At 37.6% G+C, this 13,459-nt stretch overlaps 1 long non-coding RNA gene across 1 annotated transcript in view; it reads left to right on the top strand.

The window, feature by feature from the left end:
* LOC131342992 (uncharacterized) overlaps window positions 1–7,105 on the top strand; it is a 37,065-nt gene extending 29,960 nt beyond the window's left edge. Inside the window, exons 3-4 of the long non-coding RNA XR_009203092.1 lie at window positions 2,191–2,253; window positions 6,748–7,105. This is a non-coding gene — a long non-coding RNA (uncharacterized LOC131342992). The remainder of the gene's footprint in view (window positions 1–2,190; window positions 2,254–6,747) is intronic.
* The last annotated feature ends 6,354 nt before the right edge of the window (window positions 7,106–13,459 follow it).

The following is a 13,459-nucleotide window of genomic DNA, read 5'->3' as shown; positions in this document are numbered from 1 at the left end:
CACACACACACACACACACACACACACACACACACACACACTACACGATACACATCCAAATTTTAATCACAGGGCTCATAAAAGGACATTAATTTTTTTTTATTTAAATTAGAAAAAGTTAAAACTTTAACAAAAAGAACAGACTTTTGTGTCCAAAATGTTTGCTTTTGGAAAAAAAAATTGTGCTTTTAAAAAGTGTTGCTTATTTTACTTTAGTCTAATGTTAGGTTTTATAGGTAACCACTCAGCCTTGGGTCTATTGTGAGTAATCTATTAGGAGGACGGGCCATTTCCTCCTTCTTTAGATAACCATGAGTTAATTTACAAACATATAAAAGATTGGAGCCTCTGGCACAAGACAGGGATGTGTGACTACCTATGTGTGTGCGTGTGTGTGTGTGTGTGTGTGTGCGTGTGCCCAAATGCATGGCCTCACCCGTCTCATAGGGTGGCGGAGTCGAGGTTTATCCAGATCTCCATGGTAACGATCCAGCCTGCCAAGGCAATACCAAACTATTGGTGCCCAGGGCAGAGCAGGCAAAGAAAGGGAGATAGAGAGAAAGATTTAAGGGGGGTTGCATGCATATCTGCTGTCTCTCCATTGTCCCATGTCCTGATCAAATTCAAACTGAAAATCTGTATTGACAATGAGAGTCATTTTTTCCCACAGGAGATGGTGTATATATATATATATATTCATGTTCATGCACACTCATTTCATGTATGATGTATAAAATCAACAATAAAAGCTTACACATTATTATTACGGATTTGTAGTCAATGTTATTGGATACGCTAACTTGTCTCCCGCTATCTCATTACCAAGCTTTTGCTGGGACCTTGGAGTTTAGATTAAATACTAAGCTACAAAATGACAAAGCAAGTCGTATCTGATCATCCCACAAGTGCAAAGGAATTAAACTGCAGCATTATATAATCATTATGTTGTGTGTGTATATACATATATATAGTAGTGGTCATTAGAATGAATACGTTACTACTATGTGTGGTAGGTTAGCCAAACTATTTCAACAATCTCATCCTTTATTTTTTCCTTTGTTCCTTGTACCACAAAACCGAATGCGGCCCAGTGCAGTAATATTTCGATAATAACATACTATTAGCTTCCACTTTATGGAAGTAGTTTTTACTGCAATATTATAGGGGTAGAAATAACAAGCTGGCGGACAGAACTTACAAGAAATGTGTCGTCTGTTTTCTTGTGTGCTTTCACAGGCATACGTTCACATGTGTCACCCTCTAGGACATCTATATGAGTCAATTCCTGATCTCAGTAGCAATTTGTTTTGTTAGATATTCAATCGATTGCATTTATTAAATGATGGTTCGAATATGATAATGCATCAACTGTCCGATTCACATTTTGGAAGCCATTGCTATTATACTTGATTATTTGATATATTTAGTTAGCATTTGGATAAGAAACCTCTTGATATTGAAGTTTCGTGACATTAATAGTGTACATCAGCAAGATTGTGTGTTGGAAAATATCGTTTTGGCATCAGAGTCTCCATAGACAGTAATATATACACTAGAATTTGGTCCCGGTGGATTTAAAAATATCACAATGATGATAGATTTTGAACGTTACAACCCCTGTTGCGCTGCTCCAGCCACTTTAGTGTTTATTTCTGACCACAAAAATAGCAACTGGGTAATAATAGGAAAAAAACTGCAATATCCCAGTGTTATATGAGTAAATTACACTGCATGAAAATGGAGCTCTAAGTCTCTTGTTGATGGCATGTGGGATCATTAACAGCCACATCCCTACGAAAGCATTTACTCTAGAGACGATCAGCCACTGGGTCACGGGTCATGACCCACACATACAATGACAAACAAACAATATTTTTGACCAGAGTTAAGTGTAACGGCTGATATACCCCCTTAAAAGGGGAATGGACTGTGCATTAAATGATTTATAATAGCTGAAATTGTTTCAGTGTACCTCGGCTGTGAGGGGAGATGCAGAATGCACGCCATGCTGCACTTTGCTTATATACTGTTAGATGTGTGGTGAGAGCATGGCTTTATCTACCCTGGCAAAAGGGATATATGTGGAAGGAAAAGTAGGTCAAGATTAGAAGGTTTGATCTGATTCAACCGGCAATATGGAGCCATCTGCAGTTCTTTCATCTGACATGCCACTGTTTATTCTTATTCCAGGTGAGAAGAGATGGGAGATGGGGTCACAGAAGAGATGGATTGCGCACTGTGCCGAGACTAAAGGTTAGTATAAGATATTTTTTCATTCATGTTAAATGAAGTAAAGGGTCACGCTTTGGGTTAGCAGAGAACCATTAGAGAAATAATTAGTCTCTACAGTCTTGAAGTGCTAAAACGCGTATAAGAAATTTAAGAACGTGGGCCGTGCTACCAGTGCTAAACATTCTCATCATATCTACACTGACTTGTAGATACTTCCTACTGTTAGATCATTCAAATAACACTTGCAATCACTTTGTATTATCAAAATTTTCTGTGACCTTGCTTGATTATGTGCATAAATATTGTTACTTGTACTGTATGTTACACCTACTCAGCAAATAACTACTCCTCATTCCTGAGACTTTTACTTCCTGACCCTTACTAACATGATTTCCAAATCTAAACAGATTGCACCAGAACTGATAATGGGTACACTTGATTATTTATGTCATACAGTTCACATTAACACGTTAGTTTATAGAATAATGCATATAATTACGTGCCTATTGAGAGCACGCCATACACTGTGCTGAAGTGGACTATTTATTAGCAGATATGTGAAGAAACTGCCACGCAAGCTAAATGTGGAGGGCTACTTAGTTTAATGGAAGCACTCAGCACTGAGAAGAAGTTTACAGTTTGATCACTGAGGACAGGGGGGTGTGATATCGAACAACGGCTAGTCAGGAAGTTTGGTTCGAGTGCGTGGATCACTTTAAGGTGATGGACAGTATGTGGACACAGGTCACACTTGAATTTGTTAAGTGCATTGTGCTGAGTCAGCAACAGCGAGACGATGATGAAACACCCGATGATGCCGAGCTTTGATCAGAGTGAGTTAGAGTATGTTCTCTTCTCTATCTCTAAAGGAACTGTAAGTCTGTAGCTGGCGGATTTAAAGCATCCTATCAGACTGGAGTACTTTTTGTTATTGTGTAATCACTGTCATAGTTGGGTGTATGAAAAATTGCTTCTGCAAAATCTGTTGAAATGTTAAAGCAGCTACGGTTTGGAACCTTGTTAAAAGGCGGAAAGGTGGAAAGCGAAAAACACTAGACTTGAGGAAACGGGTCAGATTTAAAAGAATGAACTTTGAGCCTGTTTTTTGGAAACAAGTATAAAATTCTAACAGAGTAAAATGTTTTTTTCTTCTCTGTGCAGAATTGTTTTTTACAGGACATGAGAAAAGGATCTCTTGAAAGAATTTGTACAAATAATTTATTTTTTTTAAATTCTGAAATAAAAATATAAGAGAATGCATAAACAATAACTTGAACATGAACCTTCATAGTGGTTCATACAAATAGAGCCAGGATTATTCTTCTGAATGTTATAAATGAGACCTAATATCAAAGACTTTGTAATTCTACGATTGTGTAAAATAAAAACAATACAATTAAAATGAAAAATATTTTATATCATAGTTTGTGGTGAAGATTTGAATAGTTTCCCTGCCGTGTCTTTGTATGGGTTTCTTCTGGGTTCTCTGGTTCCTCTCACCTCCTAAAAACATGGCAGTCGGTGTATGTACTTGCTATGCTAAATTGCCCCTAGGTATGGATGAGTGTGAGGATGTGTATATTCATGGTGCTTGTTTATCAACTAGAATTCCAGTCAGGATGTATTCCTGTCTCATGTCGTATGTTCCTAGGATAGTCTCCAGATCCACTGCAGTCCTGTTTAGAATAAAGCACTTACTAAAGATGAATGAATGAGTAGTAGAAGATTTTTAAAAATAGTTTCTGCTTAGACGATATTTTATGGCTCGATATCTAAAAATCACTGAATTGTCAGAACGAACCTTAAAAAGTTTAGAATTCCTGATGAACAGTCCAGTTCTGCACCTTTAAGCTTTATGTAAACTTTTTTGTAAATGTGTTATGAAGAGATGCCAAGTTTTAAGAGTTATCTCTTGGAACTAAATCTCAAAGCACTTGGGTTTAGATCTTATTTTGTTGTTTATTATAGAAGTTTTAGCTAGAAATCCACTTCTTTATAGTATTTAGGACTTTCTGTGACTTTTGTGGCAGCAGCATTGGAGGTAACCGAATTTTCAAAGTTTTGTGTGGATATTTGTGAATGTTATTATGTAGATCAGAATACAGGGCCACAAATGATAAATGGTCTGTTTATACTGAACTATTTCAGAAAACAAAAACACAGCTAGCCTCTTGCTAATGCCATGTACGTCTCTCTAGGTTCCCACAGACATCTCTGCTGATCTCGCATATTTTCCTTAGTGCAATGTAGTTATGTGGAAACCTAATACAGTAATACTCTTGTAGAAGGCTGTTGAAGGAGGTGGGAGTGAAATCCTATCAATTCTCTTTCTTGGTTATATGAAAACACAACGATCGAAATTAACAGAAGGCTAAAACGCAAGACACTCCCAGACCAGTGTTGCTCACATAAAAAAGGAAATGTCTTATCAGGTTATAGGGACGGTAAGAAAATCCATGTGAGAAGACTCAGGGCGCAATGGAACAAAAGTGCAACCTGAAATGGGGAGGACACCTGTCAGCCATTATTGTTCCCCTCTTTGTTGACAGTGAATACATGGCATCTTAAGACCTTTGAGATCTTTTTCATTCCTCAAAGCAGTGAAGTTTCTGAATACATCTCTTATGATTAAGTTCTAGCATTCATGATTTATGTATACATGCATTCCACATGTGGGTTGTTCAATAGAAGCTGATTTTTTTTTGTTGCACAAGTCAATGTGGCGTGATACACAATATTGTGATTTAATGGCACCTGGAAATGTTTTTGTTATATTACAGTAACTGTACAGTGTATTATTTTAGCATTTGTATTAGCAGTGACTGTAAACAAAAAAACATCAAAAGGTCTTAAATAGTGAAACATAAAAAGTCTCTGATAGAAAACAGATGAAGATAAAAACAAGGCAGCTTTTATAGAAAGTTGGAGGTTTTAAACTTTAAATGAAACGTTCTTTGTGCTTATAGCTTCACTTATTAATCCATTGATGAAATTCACTAAAATTGTTCTTGCTAACAGAAAAAAAAATATTTTGATCTAATGGAGCAGGTAGCAGTGTTGTGGACTCGAGTCACATGATTTCGACTTTGTCTCAGATCACAAATTTGCTGACTTAATCGTCGATCCTTTGACACTGAAAGACTAGATACATTTTCAAAGCCAAAAAAAAAATAGAAAAATAGCAAAAATGATACATTTAATAGTGTGCTGCTGTTAGTAAATCTACTATTCTTTTTTTTTACAAACAATAAATTTTCAACAAATCAGCTTCAGTATCAATTTCGAAGGTCAACGTTCAACCAATCAGGTAGCCAATCACCTTGCACAAGATACTGATAGTGTTGTAGAAAAACCTCTCTTTCACTGAAAGTTGCGGTAGCTGTGTTCCCAAAAACAGCATCATTTACCTACAAAGACTGTGCTGTTTGCAACAACAAATAGCCTGCAATATGAAGAACCTGTGGTTCAAGAATATCAGATGCAAAAGCATTTCAATCAGGCGTTTGAAGCTGGTTACAAAGCAAAACCCAAAACAAAGCCAAACTGAACTGAGATAGATGAGTGCTCTCAGTTTAAATAGTCTAAACCTTAGATTTTAACAATGATTGGTGGAGTAACTATTAATCTGGACTTAACTTCAGGACTTTGTGACTGAACATAATGACTTGACTTGGACTTATCAATCTTGACTTGAGACTTGCTAAGACCGGAGCCTTGAGTCATTGGAAAACAACCTCTGGCAGTTAGCATTTAAGACACCTATTGGTTGCAATTAGAGTGAATATTCAATTAAATATGTTAAATATGTTTAATACAGGTGTAATACTGGCTTCTTTAAGGAAATTTGAAATTGATACAAAGATACCCAGTGATTATTAAAAAGTGTTTTTGTTTGTTTGTTTCAGTATTTTATTCATAAAAATCATCTAATTAGTATTTTCAAAATGCTTGCATGCTCTGTATTAAACAGATTTGGTAAATAAATTAAATACCTGGATGTATGTCAATTTTCCAACTCCTATCCACCAGTCAGATATCTCCTTCCATGCTAAAGCTGTTAACTGGGATGTGTGAAGGCTAATGTGCCTTTAGAAATGTAAAATCAGCCAACTGCTTCTTTTTGAACTAGTGTACAACACAATATAGCATAACATACTCATAGGAAAGTGCTAACTCCCTCCTTCTGCATACATGAACTCATACAATATTTCAGCTAGCATTCTGAAAGCTGATAAAAAATCTGATGAAAGCTCTATAAAGAACCATGTATGCTACACTGAGCTCAGAAAAATAATCTTGTATTTTAAATACAATGTGTATCTAGGTACTCAAAAAGCTTTCATTTTTGTTACTTTGGGGGAACTCTTTAAATGTTTCCTTTTAGAAAGGGTTGAAACCTACCAGAAACCTTTGTAGGTAGCTAAGAATCCTTAGCATGGAAGAAAGCCTTAAGGAAAGGCTTATTGATGTGCATAGGCCTTATTTGTAACTGATATTCTCTCTCCTCATCCTCAGGTGGGAAGCATCAATGGATGACGACTTCAATCCCTTTATAGATATGACCTGGATCCCAGAGACAGATCTTCAGCTTTGTCTTGATGGATGGATTGTCTTCTTGGAGAATTTTCTGGATTATGTGTACACGTATGTGGAGTGAAAACCATATACCATAGCAGATGGAACTGGAATAAATCCACTATGGCATCTGGATTGACACAAGATCCATGACTTGAATGTTGTATACAAGTGAAATCACTATGCATTGTATGATTTTACTGCCTACTCCTTGTACAAATATTTTGGATCAAAAATGACTTGAATATGTTTGCACTATGAAGTTTATTTATACAATAAATTGTTTCTTTTTCTAGAAGGACATTTGCAGTGTGTGATTTGTTTTTCTGAGTTGTAGATGATGGAATTTATAATGTGGTGGATATTAAAATGATCAGTCTTAGCTTGACTGAAACGATAGACGTGGCTCAATCATTATTTCACGGAGAGAGAGCAATGTATTTAGAGTTATTGTTACATTCTGATAATTTAGTAGCCACTGCGATTCCTGTCGGTTTGAAATCGCAGTGAGGTAACATTCACAGCTAAAACAGTTCATATCCTATTTGTTCATACATTCCCATTTTACTTATAGCTGCCTGTCTGCTGGTCACATCGTTCCAAAACATTGCAGCCTTCTTTGATTGACTGACCTGTTAGTGGTGTTATGATAATTACAGTACATACAGTGTATATATGCAATATGACGTATCTTCTAGCCTATGCAATAAGAAATAATGATTTTATAAATAGAATTTACATAAAGAAATAAAACATGTCCCAGGCTTCTTCTGACACCCACAGTGTGCTGCTGAGATTTGATTGACACAGACATATCACACATGGCAATAGGATTTCAACCCATGATGGAATTTTATTGTCTAGCTGCACTTTTTGTTCCCTCCCCAAAATGACACTTTTGACAAATCATAATGAGAATAAGTTAAGCCAAGGAGAAAGTCCAACATTCACAATTCAGGAGTAATGTAAGTGTGCCATTTGCACAGAATTGCATCAGGAAGAGGTTCAGACACTCAGAGCCATGTGTCTTGGGGTAGGATGAGACCAGATCAGACATTCTACCCTTTCCTACTGTGTCACACAGTGTGTATCACATGGGAGCCTTGCTGTACACCTGAGCACAAAGCCAGCCATTGTGCGTGTGGAACTGTGGACCTGACCTCAGAGTCATGTGACCAGGCTCTGGCCAGGTGTTGCCTGAATCTGGAACACTGAACAGCTTCATTCTCATGACTAAAAGGGACAAAGAGATGTAAGCAGCATGATAATGAACCGTGAGTGACTGGGACAAGTATGTGTGTGTGAGTGTGGTGAGTGTGCTTCTGTGTGCCTTTCTTTCTGTACGATTTAATACCAAAAAAAAAAGCTTGGTCAACACTAAATGTACTTGACTTTTAATGGAAAATAATACCCTTACATTCCAGTAGCTTCAGTCAGATAAATCTTGCTGCAATCCTGTAAATGAAAATAAGGACAACTTCAAAATGACTGGCAGTACCTTAATCACATTAAGCAGCCAGACCGAGGGATTTCTATCGTCAATCTCTGATGATTGATGTGCCATGTTTGTAATGAATCACAGATTTAGAGCAGATCTTCCCAGAACCGGTGCTGGGTTAGCCCCAGCACAATTGGATTGGGCCAAAAGCATGTGAAACCACAAAACGGCAGAGAAGCCATGTAACAGAGTCACTTAGGATTGATCTGAAATAAACAAGAAACAAAGAGACCCAATCATTTTTTTTCTCATGTGACACTTGAATTTGCACAAAAAAGAAATAAAGCGAAAAAGCTTTTAAGGCCAAAGTAAGTGACCTTGGAAGGGTTGGGAGAGGTATTTAACTTTTAAACTCCATTACCTACTGCAAGAGTCAGTTCAGGTTTTTTTTTTTTCTTCTTTCTTTCTTTTTTTTTTCAGGCAAAAAAGAAAGCACAGTGCAGTATTTCACTTTTATCTCCAGATAGCAGGTCTTTGTGTTATCTTATTCTTATTGGGAAAGAGGGCAGAAAAGTGAAAGAGGGAGAAAAAAAAAGACTTTAAGGCAACCTGTACTCCCTGTGGACGTTGAGATACCAAACACCTCCATTCCAAACTTTTCCAACTTTCATGCAAGAGAAATGAAGCCCTGTTGTACTGTAAGAGAATCTGTTTTTTCACTTCAGCTACAGACAAACAGTAGGATGTGTTAGAACAGCCGAGAATATGCCATTGAAGCAGGGACCATTTGTGTGTGTGTGTGTGTGTGTGTGTGTGTGTGCGTGAAGGCAGGCAGCCTACAATAAAGGGAGCTTTTAGAGAAAGAACTATGTAACATATTCCCAGTGTGTCTGTCTGCTCGTCAGGATTCACAGACACGCCAGGTGATGTCCTCCAAAGTGCAGATCTGCCAATATGATGGGCCCCAGTGACAGTATATACACACACATACATATACACAGCACACTGATTTTCCACAGATGGGTGGCAATGGCCTCTGAGGTTGTTCTCTCCTTCAGACTGACAGTGATGTGTTTCATGGCATAGCTCGAGGAATCATGGCAGAGGTGGATATGACACCCGCTGCTCATGCTCATGCCTGAGTGTGAAGAGGAGTCAGGTATAGTTCCATCTGTTTTTCTAGTCGCCACTTGTTTTTACTCTTGCCATGGGAGCAATCCTGCAATTCTTCGATTTCGTTTGATGCATGTGAGCATTTGCGAACCTATGTATATATGTGTGTGTGTGTGTGTGTGTGTGTCTTATGCCTTTGTGTCTCTTTGTGCTTTGAAGCTTGCTAGATAGTGATTGATTCAGAAGTGTAGATACAGCACAGTGTGGGAGTCTCCAGAGAGGCAGAAAACCATCAAGCTGAAGCACAAGGCCAGTCATCTCGCTCTCTCTCCCCCTTCATGTTTTTACTGATATGTAACATTGGTGTTTATAGCTGAAAAAACACACAGGGGTCTTGATGTATTTGTGTGTTTATACCGGTCTGTAACATACCAGCTTTCCTGTCTCATAGGACTGACTTTTGTTTCATTGAGTTCACTGCACTTTGACGGACATACGACAAACACATCCTAAGATATTAAATAACCTGAAATCAGTGTCTGACTTTTTTTTTTAATTCAGGCTAAAATTATATTAAGCTTTCAAAAAGATACACAGAATACAAACATATTGGCCAGTAAGTTAGCCTACAATCTTAGTAGTCTATTTAATGTAGAATAAATAGTTTTTATCCATAACTATTCCTTATCTAACACCGAGAAACAAAACACTTGTACACACAATTTACTATTTAACCAACAATAGTCTGATAAATGTTGATATCCAAAAAGATTTCAGTTCAAAAGTTTGCATCTTCCATTGTGAATTTGATATAAATATCTCAACAGAGCCCATTTTCTCCCTTATAACTTTTTTTTAAAACTTTTTCTTAGCCTCTGAAAAGCTTTTGGATCCTCTCAGTTGTAATATTTGCTCCCATTCTTCCTGACATCTCTGTTATAACTCTGCCAGATTGCCTGCTCTGTACGTTTTGATCTATCTGTTATAACTCTTCTTCAAATCAGTTCTGTTGATTGAGAGGTTCATGGTAAGACTTTGACTTATTTCTTTTGGCTTTTCAAGCTATTTTTTCTGGTAATTGCTATATATATATATATATATATATATATAATCCAGAAACCACAAGGAACGTAACATGTAAGTAGTATAGTATATATTATACTGTTGAGTAACTTTATAATATCAGAGGTCCATCATGAATCAGAAAAATAAAACATTTTGGTCTGTTATTACATTAGCACTGCGTAAGTTGAAGTTATAATGTGCCTTCAATTAATGGGATCCGACATATTTATCTACTGTGCAGCATTCTTTCAGTGCTTCGTGTTTCAAAATGTTTGTTTTACCCGAAAGAAGAAAGTGGTGAAGTTGACAAAATGTTGACCCATGGGAAGATGGAGTAAGTGAGTTTGGCATGGTGGCCTTCATGCAAAGAGATAAAAAGCCACTGAGCATCTCCTCCACCCTTCTATTAGTGCTGTCATATCTCACGGGCTGAGCCTCTTTTCCCCATCAGGCCTCAGGGCAAAGTGGTTTACACAAGTGAAGCGCTTTCTGCCTTTCAATTAATCCATAGCCTAGAATCAACCCCAGCACCATTTTACTGCTTCATACAGAACAAAGCTATCGACGAGCTGAGAAACAGACTGTCAGTTCATATAATCCCTTCTTGGATTTGTGTTTTTTTGCTTTCAATCTGTCTGTTTAAAACAAAAATAAAAATAAAATAAAAAATCTGGAAACCTTTTTTGGGGTCATTTTGGGGTCAATAAAAAGATCTTTGCATACTTTCGGTAAATGCCATAAGAAAAGTCATTTTATTTTAAATGGTACGAAAGGCTGAGTTTTTCCAAATAGAGCACCATTATCACAGCAGGACATGTAAAAGTCATCTCACAATTTCCCAGCTCTAATCTAGCTGCACACTCCTAACATATGTAGGCTAATTTTCTAATTCTTTCCGAATCCCTCTTGAATTTAAATGTCTGCATCTGGTATATGACTAGTCTGGTTGCATTGTCCAGAAAGCCAGACAGCAGACTACTTCTGTCTCGCCACTGGTAAAACTCAGCTGGTGCGGTGACTAAAGAGCTGAAATTAATAGAACAAACCCTTGGCACTGCATGCCTTATATTTTAATATTTCATATTTAATTATTGATATTATATTCGCAAATTGCATAATCACTGTAAATGTTCTTGATTTGTAAACAAACTCTGTCTAGGCTCATATCCTTTCACCCCCTCCACCCTCCCATCTATCCCTATAGGCGACATGAGGTCAAGTTGTCCTATTCAGACTAGTCTTGGGGATCACTGAGTAGAGACAAAAGTGGTTCAGTCTAGCCAGAGTCTCAGCACCCTGGGATCAGACATGAACAGTGGTCCCCAGAGAGCCATCATTCATTTGTTCTCCAGCTTTATCCCTGCTTGACTTGTCTGGCACTGATGATCACCTCCTGAACCCGTCATGGTCTTCAACTTGAACTTCAGACATGAAAACACTGGGCTAGCCAACTAGTTTTCAGTTTGATACATTAAAGCATTACTACAACTGCTACTTCCCAAGCACACTTAGTTACGTTTTCTATTTAATTCTGCAGTATTCTTAATCAGGATCATGAATTTGTCTGTAAATTAAAACTGATTGTAGTGGTGGTTCTCCTCTTTTGTGTAGCGTGAGATATCCTGGCTGGATGAGCAGAGGCCCAGACAGTGCTAAGAGACTGAGGAATTAAGGATGAGACCATTTTATTGTATGACCCACAAGGGAGTGGTACCTCACACTGCTGCTCTAATTCTGAGCCTAGTGGGGTCCTTAGCATGGCTAACTTTGATGCAAATTAACTTTAAGGGTGTGAGAATATTTGGAGTGTGAGAAAATTTGGAGTGTGTGTGTGTGTGCAACAAATCAAATCCACATATTCATCCATTATTTGTCACATTATTTTCCATTTAAAACCAATATAATAATAACAGATGTCAAATCTATCTATCTATCTATCTATCTATCTATCTATCTATCTATCTATCTATCTATCTATCTATTATCGGTGGGTGACATGGTGGTGCAGTAGCATTGCCACCTCACAGCTCGTGTTACTATTGCTGTGAGTTTGTTAAGTATTCTCCAGTGTCCTCCCTCTCATCCAAACACATGCAGGTAGGTGGACTGGCTATGCTTAATTTCCCATAGGTGTGAGTGAGTGTGTGAATATATGTGTGAGTGCTGTCCTGGGATGGACAGATGGGTCCAGATCCACCACAACCCAACTCCACAACTATAGTACTAATTATTATTATAAGGCATGGGGGGGGCTGTATTGTAGGCTGAATGGCATCTCTAAATTGTCCGCAGTGTGTGAGTGTGTGTGCCCTGCAAGGGTTTGGCCCCCTCTATCCAGGATGTCCCTCGCTATGTGCCACGAGATGCCTGGGATAGTCATGGGTGTAGGTTATGGGGCGGAGAAAATGGCTGGATGGTATGAATATTACGACAAACAATAGATTCAGTATGCTTAATTACACAGACTAAAGAAGAAAAACAATGAACATCTATAATAAAGCGGTCAGCGCACATTCAGGAGAAACACATATTTCTCATTAATTCTGTCTGTTGGTCCATTCCAGTGACTGAACTATTTCTTTGAAGGACAGATTTGTGATTATTTGTGTTAACCAATTTTTAGACAGAATTTAACACATATTCATTTACACGTATATTTCATCATCTTCTTCGTCTTCCTCTTCTTCTTATTCTTAGTATAAGGAAACATAATTGAATTATTAATTGTACTTATTCTACAGGTGCAATAGACTGAGATTATGTCTGTAGTATGTCTTACAAGAAAGAGCTTGCGATACACAGTCATATTTGTATGTGAACATTCTTTATATATATGGTTTATTTATTTATAAAACACATTGAATCGTATATTATGCTTCTCAGAGGAATGAACCCTAGAGGTCTCCACTTGCACAAAGCCCCTCTGCAGTGCCCTCCACTGTACATCTCTGCACACACACACACACACACGCACACACACACACACACACACACACAGACTTGGACTTTTACATCTAATATAAGAGATCATCAGCA

This window comes from Hemibagrus wyckioides, linkage group LG22, assembly GCF_019097595.1.
Source record: "Hemibagrus wyckioides isolate EC202008001 linkage group LG22, SWU_Hwy_1.0, whole genome shotgun sequence".
Classification (NCBI taxonomy): domain Eukaryota; kingdom Metazoa; phylum Chordata; class Actinopteri; order Siluriformes; family Bagridae; genus Hemibagrus; species Hemibagrus wyckioides.
Note: the sequence above shows the minus strand (reverse complement) of the source record. Positions and strands in the feature narration are given on the sequence as shown.